At 36.5% G+C, this 12,983-nt stretch overlaps 1 long non-coding RNA gene across 1 annotated transcript; it reads right to left on the bottom strand.

Moving 5' to 3' along the window:
- Positions 1 to 6,445: 6,445 nt before the first annotated feature.
- On the bottom strand, positions 6,446 to 11,567 carry LOC148126043 (uncharacterized). Its single transcript, XR_015742550.1, has 3 exons — positions 11,477 to 11,567; positions 9,598 to 9,727; positions 6,446 to 8,216 (listed from the first exon to the last, which is right to left on the bottom strand). It is a non-coding gene; the product is annotated as an uncharacterized LOC148126043 (long non-coding RNA).
- Between the last annotated feature and the right edge of the window lie 1,416 nt (positions 11,568 to 12,983).

Below are 12,983 nucleotides of genomic sequence, written 5' to 3'. Positions count from 1 at the left end.
AGTTACTATTTCACATCGCGACTAATTTTTGTCCTGAATATCTTGTATACTAGTTATGTCATTTTTATTGATCAGAAATCTCTGTTCACAGTCTTTAATCACTTAGTCGCTTCTTGTTTGGACTACTGCGGTTCACTCTTATGTAGGGCTGCCTTTGAAGACCATTCAGAAGCTAAAGTTTTTGTTCCAGAACATAGTAGCTCAAGTAGTTATGGCAATCACTCAGTTTGCCCATGTAACAAGTCTACTCTGGTCATTGCTCGAGTTACTGCCAGTTTTCCAGTGTAATTCAAAGTGTTGGTTGTCACCTTTAAAGCATATGTGGCTCAGCACCTGCAGTTTCTTCTGGATTGCATCATCTCTTTAGTTTCTATTGGATAAAATCTGAAAGGGAAGGTTTCCTCTGGATTCCTCAGGGTGATAGGGGAGGTCTTCTCAGTCACTGACCTCTTTTCTCTGGAAAAACATTTTCTCTCCCCTCTGAGGTCAGATTAGTCGCAATTCTGCTAAGATTTTAAAAGCCATCCATTTTTTTGGAAACTAACATATTTAGAGTTGGGATTCTTCCTGCAGGGGAAGTGCTTGCTAATTAGTTACTTGACTGAACCTTGATGCATTGTGCAATTGATTGCTTTGAGTACTATATATTACTTATAATGTTTAGTCACATTTCTGAAATCAGAAGAATTGGTCATTCAAAGTCATATATGATCGGCATGACATATAAATCAATAGATAAATGCAGTCATAGATTTAGATTGGGTTTTAGAGTTTGTAATTGGGATTGAACATAGGCTTTTCTAGATATAAAGTAAGTGTTCTGCTACTGATCGACAACAATTGTTTCCAATTTTTTTTTCAAGCAATCTCTTCCTTCTGTAGAAACTCTACTATTACCCTTAAAATGAAAAAGTCCTAAAAAAGGAATACTACTGAAGCCTGACATGCTAACTTCTATAATCCTTTCTCCATATTGAGTTGCTCTTGCCTAAACAACTTGTCTCCATTTATACACATATGTCGCACAAGACCAATAGGGAGCCATAACCAATGTCAACAGTACTATTACTATTAAGAACAGTACTATTAATTTTCATGTCTTGCATGAAATGCTTTTGTTCTTACAATTCAAATAGGCTTTTGGATGACTCATATTCCTTTTCTCATTTACTGCAGTTAAATAGATACTTCCAATGATAGTACTGTATATATAATCAATTTTGACTTTAATTCTCAATTATTAAAAGTGAATGACTTTGATTAAAGCTAAACAGACATCCCACTGCTAGGGCATATGGAGCACATATTTAAACAAACACAACTTGCATAAAAATATTATATAAACCCTCTATGAAACTACATCTATGAACATGCCAAGTATTTTAACTAAATATACTGTATATTAGAAATTCTGTAGAATTCACATTACATTTTTTTAATTGAAAACTTGGTTACTTCTTATGCACTTGATTATATCAGTTTAGATAATTCTACAAAAGAAAACCAAGATGAATTAGCTTTCAATTAAATAAGATTTTATGTGGCATGAATAAACACATAAGGTGCAAGATAATGAGATATACTGTATGTGCCAGAGATGGTATTCAGCAGGTTCTGGCCAGTTCTGGAAAACTGGTAGCGGAAATTTTGAGTAGTTCAGAGAACCGGTAAATGCCACCTCTGATTGGCCCCACCCCCATCTATTGTTTGCCTCCCAAGTCCCAGCTGATCGGCTGGATCTTCTTTTGTTGCCCTATACAGGAGAACGGAGCCTGAAAGCAGGTTAGTGAGGAGGGAATGGGGATTTTGCAGTATCCTTCCCCTGCCAGGCTCACCTAGCCACGCCCACAGAACCAGTAGTAAAAAAAAATTGAATCCCACCACTGATATGTGCTAATAGTTTTCAAAATAAGTAAACAATTCTAAATGTATACGTATTTATATTCATTAGTCATCTATTTAAAAGCTCTAGGTAGATGTTCCACAACTGCTTCTATATTAATCTGAAAAATAAGTCAATTTAATACACATCTGTTATACATCTGAAAATTAATCCAATTCTGTCTATAGTTTCCAAAATGCTAAATGTATCTATAAACATGTGTGTGGATCTCTTCCAATCTGAACTGGACTCTGACCATTTTCACTGGTTCAGAAAGTAATGCAAGTAATGTGACGTTTTGAAAAAGTGCTATCAACAGATGACACAAGCTAATGCAAAGTTGATTGTAAGATAGGCAGCTTTATAAATGTTATAAACAAACAAGCAAACAAACAAATAAATATGTGATGCTTATTTTTAAACAGCAAAGGTTTTGACTGAATTCTCTCCAGAAGGCAAGGGAATTTCTAGAGAAAGAGGAATTAGAGAAGATTCAGATAGAAGTGTCAGAAGAGACTAAACAAAAACAACAGGTGCAACAGGAAACTGAAAGGGATGATACTGAATTAGGTGCTACAAATATCAATTTTTCTAAATTTTTGGCTTGTAAATGCTTTACATAGAATATATATGGAGCAAATAAAAATGGGAAAAATCATTATTTGATCAAAATAAAACAAGATGGAATTTGAGACCCATATTAGAGAGAAGGATATAAAATATTTGATTTATAAAAATCTGGATAAAAAATTGATTTCAGCAAAAAGAGTTGTTTTGTAAATAATTCACCAACTAAAAAGAAAATCTATATTGACTGATGAACATGGTAGATGTGGTAGAAGTTAATTTATATGTAATTAAGACTTTCATACTGGGAATTTATTTCTTAAATGAGGACAAAATATTGTTATATAGAAGTTTTACAGAAAATTTAATAGGTTTCTTTTGTGTGACTTGGTGTTTGATGGGGGATTGGAATGCACTGTTCTTCCTATGACTGGGCATAGGGGGATTGCTCCAGATCAAAGTGTGTGCTCACCGAACTGATTGTTACACTGGTTGAATTGCACCCCTGTGGTAGTCGGAACTTCCGCTACAGGCGAGCCAGTCTGAACTGGCAGCAGCCTATCACTGCTTCCATCCTTCCAAGGTTGGTAAAACAAGCACCCAGATTGTTAGGAGCAATATGCTGACATTGTAAATTGCCTAGAGAGTGCTTAAAGCACTATGGGGTAGTTAGCATATAAGTCTAAGGACTGGTACTATTGATTATACCATCCCGGATGAATGGATGTCCAATCTTCTTGAAAGCCTCCAGTGATGGAGAACTCTGGGAGGCAAGCTGTTGAATTGATTCCAGTAGCCAGGAATCAGAGTAGAATAATAGAACTATAGATTTGGAGATCTCTGTTTGATGAAGGAATCCAAATTAAACAAGAGTTTCTACACATGAAAAACAACTACAATAAGCTCTTCAGAGCTACAGCATTGGGGAAAACCAAAAGAAAAGGTCTTAAAACCAATAATCATGAAGATCTGGAACAAGGTTCCAAAGTGACACAAATCTCTTGTTGGGGGTCCCCTATAAACAATGTAAGAACTATTCCTTAGAGTTCATGGTGGTAGAAAAGTGCACTATTATAAATTGCACAGCCTTCATTGTTGATATCCCCTCTGCTTCAGTAACAAAGCCAGTAAGTGACGCTCTTCGTACCATTTTATTGGAAGACAAGTTAAGGAAAAAGACTGGGAGATTTCCCTATATTCACTTTCTCCACCTTCCACAAAGTGTCACCTGCCAGCAAGATTTTTTTAAAAAAAGATAAAAGTCAATCCCCCCTTAATTTTGGAGATTTTTTTTTTATTGCTGATAGGATTTATGTTATATTATGAATCTGCTGTATAATGTGGGTTAGTCTCTCTCTGTGTGTATTGCCATGTATGAGTTGTCAGATGGGTGATGAAGAGCCTCAGTAACATTGTCTTTTGTATGTATGTTTAATTATAATGAGATTTGGGGCAGAGGTGGTATTGAGCAGGTTCTGACCAGTTGGTAGTGGAAATTTTGAGTAGTTCGGAGAACCAGCAAATACCACCTCTGATGGGAGATTTTACAGTATCCTTCCCCTGCCACGCCCACCAAGCCACGCCCACAGAACCGGTAGTAAAAAAATTTGAATCCTACCACTGATTTGGGGGTTATACCGTAGATATCTATATAAGTTATTGTTTTTACTTTGTGTTATCTAGCTGGCATGCTTGTATATGCAACTAACTGTCTAGAATCATTGTGTTGAGATAAGAAGCTATACAAATCATTTTAATAAATCAATCAGTGTTGCCTAAATGACAATATATTTTATTGTAACACTTTATTCTCTTTGCTTTTTTAATGAAATTATTAATGCTTAAGTGCTCCAGAGTGATCTTATACAAGAGGTCATTTTCAGTATGTCTTTTTTTCTGTTTAGTTGAGCAAACATATTATGGCATTTGACAAAAAAGAAAATAATGTTCTCAAGACCTCATATGTCTCCTTAACTTTGTGATTTGGGAATTATGCTGGATTACAATAAAGGTATCCTTCAAAATCAATTGTCTTCTTTTGGCTTTATCCTTTAGCCAGTTTAGTTCTACATACAGTTAAGTTTCCTTAGTGAAGAATACAGCTGCAATGCAGTTAGGGCATTGGGGAAACTATTTGATACATTTTGTTTAGTATTAAAATAATATATTCAAATATATTAGGTGTTCTGTTTTTGATAATGAAATGAACTTAAGAAATAGCTAAAATGCTTTTGCACAATCTCCTGAGAGAACACCTGGGTGTGTGTGACACAAGGCACATATGGTCTCACATTACTACCACCTCCTTAATGCCTCCTTAACTCAAAATACATATTTTCTTGGCACTGAAAGCTACTGTGTAGGAATCCAGGTTCAGGAAACCTGGTGAGCTCTAGGAAGTCTAATTGCAATTTGCTAACGTGTTCCTATCTGACCCATCTTCCTACAACAGGCAGGAAAATGTGGTCAGTACGTTGCCAGGTCCCTTTCTGAGACAGTACAGAGTGCTGATAAGTTACACTACAAAATAAACCACATTTTGAAGTGGAAAACCAGCATCCTGCCTCCAAACTTGGTGGATGCCAGATCTGTAACTTGAAGTTTATGATTAAAACCAGTTGTAGGATTCAAAATTTTTATTTCCGATTCTGTGGACATGGCTTAGTGGGTGTGGCTTGGTGAGCATGGCAGGGGAAGGTTAATCCCCATTCCCTCCCCACTCCTGGGGGAAGGTTAATGCAAAATCACCATTCCCTCCCCACCCCACTAACCTGCTTTCCAGCTCCATTCTCCTGTGCAGAGCAACAAAAGAAGACCCAGATGATCAACTGGGATTCGGGAGGCAGAGAATAGATGGGTGCGGGGCCAGTCAGAGGTGGTATTTTCCAGTTCTCTGAACTACTCAAAATTTCTGCTACTGGCTTTCCAGAACTGGTCAGAACCTGCTGAATACCACCTCTGATTAACACCCTTTTCTTTTTATCAGTTCCAGCAAGAATAGGTTGATCATAATGAGATGGTGCACTGCACACAATTCCAAGTTGGCTTCATATTTTTAAGGAACATTGTGGCCTAATGCAATGTAAACCCAACCTAGGCATGAAAGATGAGATGTTCTTGATCCCTTCAGCACTGTGTTGAAACAAGCAATTTAGAGGCTTTTTCCTGTAGCAACATCTGGTTGGTAATAATAAAACATATACTCTTTAGGTTTAGGTTTAGATTCAATTTTCATTAGCAACATTTATTGAATGGTACTAAGACACAAAGGAGATAGAACAGATTGATCTCCCTTCCTTTCTCCCCTAGCCCCAGACACTGCCACTGAAATTGGAATAACTTATTTTATTGAGCTTCTATATATATCTCATATATATGACACATTCCATATATCTTCATTGAGTTTCTATATGTTCCGTGGCAGAGAATTAATTATCTTTAATGCACTATATACAACAAACATACTCATCTAGTTTCATTAGAGAAGAAAAAAGAATTTAAAATAAATGAGATGGGGAAAGTTGTCTTTTTGATAATTTCCTTTAGGCTGAACTTCTTGTCTTGGGAATACAGACAGCAATGCATGACTAACATACATAAGTATTTAACCACATACAAATAGACATGCAAACTTCCTGATACTAATAATCGAAGAAAACCAGAGATCATAAAGCTCTTTCATACTGTATCCTTAAGGTATCATTGCCCTAATTAACAACTATTCCAAGGCAATGTTTATGTAGCAGTTACATTCTTTCATTTACTTTCATTTACTTATCCATTATTAATGACTATCTTCATGTGTTCCTGCTTTATGGTTCAAGAAATATTAGTTCTGAAAAATGAAAGATGCATCCATTGTAAGCATGTTGCCTTCCTTTTAAATCAATTCCTATCCCACTCTATAAATCAGTGTGGTTCAACCTTGGCAACTTTAAGATGTGTGAATTTCAACTCCCAGATTTCTCCAGCCAGCATAGCATTGGCCAAAAATGTGACTTCTACAAAACCTATACTGCAGTTATTACAAACTCCATCTTACATTGCACTCAATATAAGTGGTCCTTAAATTATGACAACTAGAACTGGAATTTTGATTGCTAAGCAATGTGATTGTTAAGCAAGCCATCACATGACCAGATCTAATTTTACAATCATTCTTACTGTAGTCATTTAGCAAAACCCATGGTTGCTAATTTGAATCATACTGTTGTTAAGCAAATCCTGTTTTCCCAATTGACTTTGCTTATTAGAAGCTGGCTTGAAAGTTTGTAACTCATGATCACATGACTGCAAACATCATAAATGTTTGTGAAGCATCTGAATTGCAATCATGGGACATTAGGGTGTACTCACTTTTTCCAAAGCTGTTGTAACTTCAAACCATTATTAAACAAACAATTGTAAGTCAAGGACTACTTGAATGCATATAAACACAACAAAATTAGGAGTGAATAAATGTCAAGAAATGTTCTGACCTTGGAATGGGTTGCTCCAATTACATCCAGTGATCTGATCCTGGTCATTCTGAAGTACAAATGGCTTATTCCAAGGCTGGGTGATTTCTGGAACCAATTAAAGGCTAATAGCTCATTTGGGGGCTAGAATACTCCATAATCAAACTTTTGTATACCCTTAATAAAATACTCCTGTGTGGCTTTTCTTTCATATTCTTTGTTATATTTCTAAATGTCTTACAACTGCATTACTTTTATGAACCTGAATAAGAGTACATATCCAGTGAAACATTTGTGAGCCTTCTCTTTAATTTGATAAAAGCCCTAATTATAGACAATTTAATGTACAACAGGTGGAGAACACACTTGCATAATTGGAGCTGGAGCACTAAACGCACACCAGGCAATTATTGTAATTGTATAATGCTACGTATCAGATTGTTTCTTCAAACATTTTTTCTATTTGTTACAGAAGTTCATTGGGAAACTCACGAGTAGAGAAACTTGAACTGGATAAACAAACCTTAACTAAAAATTGTCTGTAGTTACAAACTCAGGTGTTTTAGGACTAGCATGTTCAGGGCTACTGGCCTTGATCCTATTTCCATTCCCTAATGTGCTTCCATTGAAAAAAATCTGAATTTATCATGATCAATTTATATCTTCCTTGCAAATAGTGAAATTAGGGCCACAGTGCCCTGATTTTCATGTGAGCAAAATTGAGTGGTAGATTAACTATTCTCACATATTTTTAAAAACACTGGCACTCTTTTTTCTTTTCACTTCTTCAAGTGTGCTGTCAACTCTGAGCAAGGTTTTAAAGAATGTCTAAAGAGTCCCTGAAGGGATAAAACATTTAGTTTCAGAGAAACCTGTGGCAACTGGAAAATGAATTGCCTTCCCCCACAGTGAAACTGGATATGTTTCCTGGGATCACACGTGGTGACTTAAAGAAAATATTTACAGAATTTATATTCACATCCCATTTTCCGCACAATATTTTTTCCTCTATCTCGATCGCATACAATGCACTCCTTTGTGGAGAGAACAAGGTTTACTCTTAATTGAGGGGTGAGGATGGAATGTAACTAAGCCAGCCTTTTTTCTTTCCTCTGTCCACCTCTTGGCTTGGTAACACAGAGCCAAGCTAAATAGCTTGTCCCCCGTCAGTTGGGTAAAAGGTCTGTTCAGTAGGTGAAGAAGGCATGCAGATTCTTCTGTGGGTTGAGATCAGGCAGGACAAACAGGTCCAAGGCTTTTGAGAAAGTGATCTAAATTCAAATGAGGCTAACCATGAGCACATAATTGGTCTAGAAAAAAGCAGAACATAAAAGGCACAGAGATTATTTGTACATTTTATTTCATGACATAGTGGATAATATTACTCTGAGTTATGGGGGAATTAAAATGTTAAACTGGTTTCAATAAAAAGCAATTGTTTCTGATCTATTCTGCTTCATTGTTATTATTTTCACAAACAGCCTGGCCTTCCTTGTTGCTGTTGTTTTGTTGATGCAAGTCATTCGAAGATATTTATGTAAGAGGCAAAGAGAGGGATAGAAAGGTGAACAAAGAAAAGAAGAAGAAAAAGGAGAGCCACATCTCTCAGTTAAATGAAAGCTCTGTTAGCAATTCCTTACAGAAGGCTGGACATTTTCCTGGCATTGCACAACTGTCTGCATTTTGTTGAAGTGTTATATGTGCTCTCCACTGTATCCTCTGAAGGACATTTTTTGTTTATATCCAAAGCACCATACAATTCTGTGAAATATATCTTGCTTGCCCTTAATGAGTTCAGGGCAGTTTATATGGGCATCTCCATTTTATCCCCCTTCTCTCTCATGAGTTAGATTATGCTAAAATAGGATGGCTCAGATTATAGGATAGAATGGAACAGCACTCGGTGTGCCTTCGGTGTTTAATCATGCCAGCCACATGACCATGGAGAGGTCTTTGGACAGCGTCTGCCTCTTCAGCTTTGTAACAAAGATAAGCACCACCCCCTAGAGCTGGAAATGACTAGCACTTATGTGCAAGGGAAATCTTTACCTTTTAGAGTGGCTCACTCAAATTAACCACATGCCTTTCCATGGTTGAGATGGAACTAAAATCAATGTTTCCCATTAGTAATCCAATGCTTTAATCACTAAAGTACACTGACTTTATTAGTTAAGGCATATAGTTCATAATGAGGGTAAACTGGTCTATAAGAGGGGTGCCACCATTGAGAAGCCCTGCTGTGGTGACCGTATAGAACTTTCTTGGAGACAAGAAAGAGTATCCCTCAGTAGGCCTTCTCTCTCAGATCTCACTTAATGGACAATTGCAGTTTGGAGTAATAAGTGGTTCTGGGGATGATCGGGGCTAATGATCAGGGAGATGATCAGAATAAAGAGTACAAAATAAATAAAAAATAAAATAAAATAAATCTTCAGAAAAAAACAGGATTGTAAGCTCATTGATAGAAGAAGACTAGAATGAATAGGGGTGGCGGATAAAAAATAATGACACTGAAATCCCAGACAAATGCATTGTTGTGCAACATTTTATTGTGAATGTCATAGCTACAGGTGCAGGGATGCCTTTGCAAACAATGACCTCACATTAAGTTATTCCTCTCATGAATTTATCATAGCTGAGTCAGTAAACAGACATGGAACTAGCCAGTTTTTTTTAAAAAAAATCACTTACCTTCCATTTATCCAGATCATAGTTCTCAGAGGTTCCCTGGAGGTGCATTTGCCCAGGAGACAAGAGGAAATGGGTGGCAGGAAGGTTAGAGAAACAGATATCACCAAGGTCCTCCACTATCTGTTGGCTACTAGATAAGTTTTAAAACATAAGAATAAAGAACATAGAATAACAGAATTGGAAGGCATCTTGGAGGTCTTCTAATCCAACCCACTGGTCGAGCAGGAGACATTATACCATTTCAGACAAATGGCTGTCCTGTCTTCTTAAAAGCCTCCAGTGATGGGGCACCCACAATTTCTGAAGGCAAGGCATTCCTCTGGCTAATTGATCTCACTGTTAGGAAATTTTTCCTTAGTTCTAGGTTGCTTCTTTCCTTGATTAGTTCCATCCATTGTTTCTTATCTTGCCTTTTGGAGCTTTGATAAATAGGTTAACTCCCTCATCTTTGTGATAGCCCCTCAAATATTGGACAACTACTATCACGTCTCCCCTAGCCCTTCTTTTCACTAGACTAGAAAAACCCAGTTAATGAAACTATTCTCCATTTTTTGGACTCCAGCCCCCTAATCATCTTTGTTGCTCTTCTCTGCACTCTTTCCAGTGTCTTGAGATCCTTTTTTATATTGCGGTGACCAAAATTGGATGCAGTATTCCAAGTGTGATCTTACTAAGTTTTGTAAAGCTGTACTAATACTACTTTACGTGGTCTTGATTCTAACCCTCTATTAATGTAGCCTAGGATTGTGTTGGCTTTTTGGGGGGGGGGGCTGCTGCCACACACTGTCTTCACTATGTTTGTTTGATTGTTCACTATGACTCCAAGACCCCTCTCACAGTTACTGGTATTGAGCCAACTTTCACACAGTCTGTACCTGTACAAATGGCAGTACATCAGAATAAGCTTCTTGTCACAGAGTCAGACACTATAAATAAATCTTTTTAATGTACATTGCCTTGTCCTGCTACCAATAGACTCAAATTGCATTCACAACTGAAACCAGAATTGCTAATCAAGGCAGCTGTGAAACGAGTTGTGCCTTAACCCTTCTTTGCCAATTGTAACTGCAGTTGTTAAGTGAAACATGTGGTTGTTAAGTGAATCTGGCTTCCCCCATTGACTCCTTATTGGAAGCTAGCTGGGAAGGTTGAAAATGGTGATGCCACAAAGGTGTGAGGACCAATTGTAAGTCATTTTTAGTGCCCTTGTGACTTTGAATGGTCACTAAATGAATGACTATAAGTTGAGGACCACCTATATACAGTTGCACGTGAAGTGCTTTCAACTGAATTTGCCATGTGGGAGAGATGCAGGGAAAAGGTATCCAATGCCTATGGTATATCATAATAGAAGAAATAGCTGAAGAATGTCTCTCTCCTCCCCCCCTTTAGAGAAAGTATATCAAAATGACAGGAGGATTTCTTTTGACACCTCATAGTATAAGCATGCTTGCATATATACCAGAAACTTGCTATTTTGTCTATTGAGCTATTTTTAAGCACTGACTTCTTTGAAGATGACTTTGTGAAGCAATAAGAGAGGGGTTAAAAAATGTTTGTCTCAAATGCAAGGATGCCACAGTTGGTTCATTACACATTCATCCAAATTTTCTTCACTTCTGAAAATGTTTTGGAAGCAATTTCTCATTTATCAGTTGAATGAAAACTGGTGGTAATAAAAGTAAGATACATTTTCTGTGCGGCAGTATTTTTAACCTTGCTCATTTTGTAGAGCAAACGTTTATAAAATGCATTAATTCAGCACATTAGAGCAAAATGAAACTTACTCTATGATGCCTTAGCAAGTTTTATGAACCCAATCAAAGACTCAGAGAGAAGATCCCCAGGTTGACCATTTATCACTCAACTTTCAACTTACAAGGACTTTCTTCACAAAAGACTCATGGCATGATGTATTTCCAAGGGTATGCATGTTTGGACCTCCATGGAGAATTAGCATGAGGCCAATCTGGAAAGGAAAATATTAAGCAATGTTGTAAATGCTGTTCTGCTGAAATACAGTTTCTTACTGGTAGTTTTTCATTAAAACTGTAACACTTCTTGGCTCATGCAATATATCTGCATAAGATGTATAGGGTGAAATTAATTCTTAAGTATATTATTATTGTTGTTGTTGTCTCTTTTATTCACTAAACATGAAACTCAGTCAACTGAACATTTAAAAATGTATCACAAATATCATTGACTATTATTATTATTATTATTAGTAGTAGTAGTAGTAGTAGTAGTAGTAGTAGTCGTCACTTTGATTTCCCTACTGCTACTTTCCCACTGGAAGAAAAGGGTAGAAGCTTATTGATATTTACCACTGTCTATACTTAAAAATAATTTGCATCAGTAGTGCTAAATGCTTTGGGTTCTATTATAAAATTAAAGATGTGGAAACAAACAATATCAATTGCTGTTATAGTTGCTTATCTTCCAAATGGACCTGGTGTTCTCCTCTCCAAATGGAATGCCACATCATCATTCTGTTCCAGGGAAAGTTTCCCCAGAACAGGATAGGCACACTATTTTTGTTCCTAATTTAATTTCCTAGATTACATTCCTCTGACCCTTGGACCAAACATTTGGAAAACCAGCATATTTATTCAAAGATGGAACAGGATCATCTGAATTCTGCCAGATCTCAATGGGAACAGAGAGGAGTTCAAATCTTGTTGAGGAAACTCAACAGCTGCAATGACCCCTGTGAATTAAAACAAACGATCAAGACAAAATAAGCAATCTCACATGATGATCACTCTTCTGAAATCAACAGACAGCAGCCAATATGTTTCCTCTGTTAGTGAAAGCATCTGTTGCAGAAATCCGCTTAAAAAGGATTAGAAAGATGCTTTGGATTACAATGTTTATAATCCCTGATCATTAGCAACATTATTTGGAGTGATGGAATTTTTGGTCCAAAACAGATCAGATAAACCACTTTGCTGTTCCATGTAATAAATATTATGGTAGGTTAGCCTTATCTAAAAGAAGATAAGGCTTCTGTATTATTAGTTGCTATAATTTTAGTTGCCTAAAGAAGGCCCATTGACTGTCATATATAGGACTTTCTGAATAACAGAAAGCCAGGGCTGATTTTATATGACATTTAATGAACATGGATTATTTCTCATTTAGTCATAATTTAATCATTGCTAAAAGAGTGCTGAGTAAGATAGCATCACTGAAGCAATGTCTATTAAACTCAACAGATACTTCAACTCTATTGTTGCACCTATAGCTAACCTGTGAATGTATTGAGAGAATCACACTGATTACACTTTGATTTACTTCTAAATAAATGAAGATGATTCTTCTTTCAATTGATTTATCAACTTTTTAAAAAAAATAATTAAATGTATTTCATATTTGAGTAAGTA

The sequence above is a fragment of the Pseudonaja textilis genome, chromosome 3 (assembly GCF_049901715.1).
Source record: "Pseudonaja textilis isolate UNSWEBS1 chromosome 3, rPseTex1.2, whole genome shotgun sequence".
In the NCBI taxonomy this organism is placed as follows: domain Eukaryota; kingdom Metazoa; phylum Chordata; class Lepidosauria; order Squamata; family Elapidae; genus Pseudonaja; species Pseudonaja textilis.
This window is presented reverse-complemented; position numbering and strand designations above follow the sequence as displayed.